Source organism: Myxine glutinosa, chromosome 12 (genome assembly GCF_964187855.1).
Source record: "Myxine glutinosa chromosome 12, kmMyxGlut1.1, whole genome shotgun sequence".
NCBI lineage: Eukaryota > Metazoa > Chordata > Myxini > Myxiniformes > Myxinidae > Myxine > Myxine glutinosa.
In genome coordinates this window covers 9,679,173-9,681,900 of record NC_136272.1, presented here as the reverse complement: position 1 = coordinate 9,681,900, position 2,728 = coordinate 9,679,173, and positions in this window count along the sequence as shown.

Genomic DNA, 2,728 nt, shown 5'->3' with positions numbered 1-2,728 from the left:
CATAATACACCTCTGGACCAGAAGAACACGTGGGAAACGGGAATAGACTCTGAACAAACACCAGCCAAGTGAGATGTTGAATCGAGGATGCAAGCTTTCTACCTTTGATATCATTTATGGAGCATCAATGTGATGTTTCACTCCCATGTGTTTATTTGTGATCACCTGTCTGTATGACTGTGTGCTTTATACAAGATCCCTGGTGTTACAATTCCTGTTGTAATGGCTGTTAATTGTAATCGCTCATTAAAACAATTCCTGTTGTAACACCGACTCCACCCACCCTTGTTGTTAAAATAAATGGCTGTAAATTCTTCCTTTACTTGTATGAAGTCTTGTAAAAAGTCCAGATTGTATAAAAATGATAATTTAACAAGATCGGTTGTAAATAGTTATCTTCTGGATGCTATTATCCAACTTGTCATGGTTTACCACTTGTGTGATTACGCCTCTTGGAATATAATATTATAAGCTCAACTGGAACGAAGTTCAGGTGAGCTTATGCGATGACACGTCGTCAGTCCGTTCGTAAACACTTGAAACTTCTCCGAAACCGCTGATGGGATTGCGACCAAATTTGGCACAAATGATATTTGTTGTGTTGTGACTAAAGTTTGTTCACGGCATTAAAAAAAAACATCGGGGTCTACTGGGGGTCAAAGTGCATCCAGGTTTAACTCCCCGAAATAGGAATTTGCTTTTTCTCTCTGAAACTACACACGCAATTTCGATGAAACTTGACAACAACCTTCATCACCCGTGATGCACCAAAGTTTGCTCACGCATTAGAAAAATTGGGGTCTGAGGGGGTATACAGGAAGGGAAGGGGTGTGGGGGGGGGGGGGAGGGAATCCAGGTGTTGCCCCCCAAAATAGGTATTTTTTTTGTTTGTTTAAAGTCTTGTGATTATGTTACTATGATTGTACATGCTGCCCTGTCTTCTAGAAACCATTCAAATTGGTTTAAAATACCATTAGTCAGTGTCGTCTACTGTTTATTCTACCAGTTGAGTGCCAGGGGTATTGCCCCTATGTTTATCCTGTTCACATCGGTGGGGACTGGTAGTGACAACACTGTGTGGATGTGCATGTTGTACACCTGGGTAAGACAGTTGTTGGGTATACACCTTGACTTTTTGCCAGTATGACAATCAAGAGGTAATGCAAGACTTTCAAAATGACATAATCCACCATAGAATGCTTGGTGCGCATGTGCAGAAACCTCAGGAACCTGCCATGTTCGAGGTGAAATACAGTACATTGTGTCCAGGTTTAGCATTCGATTTATTGCTTCATCATTTGGCATTCACGGTTTGCTCTTGGCTTCCTACCCATGCAGAGCACGGGTACCGACCGTACCAATTGGGGGCGTAACCGTGCAGAGCACGGGTACCAATTACAAAAACTCATTGGTCCAATAGTTGGTTTTTTTTTTGGTTTTTTTTTTTTGCTGTTTTTTTTGTTTTTTTTGTATACAAGATCGAGGCTCGTGAAGGAGCGAACATTTATCACACAGAAAGACAAACCGACAAACCGACACATAACCGACAAACCGACACATAAAACAAAAAACATCGGGAGCGGTAGACAAGATGGGGAGAGAGGGGGAAGGACACAAACACAACATTTGAGAGCAGGAACCGAGAGACACGGAGACATCGAGAGATCTGTGGGAGGGAGAGGGCTTTGGGGGGGAGGCATGGGAAAGGGGGTGGGAGAGGCATAAAACATATGGACACTGCCAGGACTACCAGGAAAGAAGTTGGAATTACAAACAAGGTGGATCTGGGGTGAATTAGTGGGGGTAGAAAAGATCAAGGTTTTGGATGGGGGAAGATAAGAGATGGTGGTGAACAGCTGTTTTAAAGACCTGGAGGGAGGAGTGGGATTGAAGGGAGCATGGGAGTTTGTTCCAGAGGCGGGAGAAAAGAGGAATGAAGGAGTGAAGGTGAGCAGAGAGCCGAGATTTTGGCAGTTTAACCATCAGAGGCTTGCTGGCAGATCTTGTGCGACCTGGAGGGAATATTTGGGGGACAGAGCACAGAGAGAGCTGGGGGAGCAAGGCCGGAGAGGAGTCGGTAGAAGACAGAAAGACCACCTACCTGCCTGCGGTGAGTGAGTGAAAGGCCCTCAGAGATAGCTTCATCGCGGGAGATTCCAATGATTCTGAAAGCTTTGGTTTCAACAGCGTGAAGCCGAGCTAGGTGTGAGGCAGGAGCACCAGCCCATAGGGGAGAACAGTATTCCATTGAGCTGCGGATGAAAGCCTTGTATGTGGTGAGGAGCTCAGGTGTGCCTAGGAAGGACTTCGCACGACGGAGGATGCCCAGTCGGCGACTGGCTTTGCAGGCCAGCTTGGAAATGTGGTTTTCCCAAGAAAGATCATGGCAGATAGTGAGACCCAAAAGCTTGAGCGACAGAACTTCTTGGAGAGGATTGTTGAGAAAGTAGATGGGAGGGTTGTCCAGTCGATCTTTTCGGAGAGACATAGTAAGAGTGTGAGATTTGTCAGGATTGAAAGACATGTTCCACTTGTTTGACCAGTCTGTGATTTTGTCCAGGTCTTCAGAGAGTGAGGAGGCTGCAGACTGCCGATCTGAGGGAAGAGGAATGGAGCGGCAGAGAGTGGAGTCATCAGCAAAGAGATAGAGAGGATTTTCCAGAGAGTTGGAGAGATCATTGATAAAGACCAGAAAAAGCACAGGGCCCAGCACACTGCCTTGGGGAAC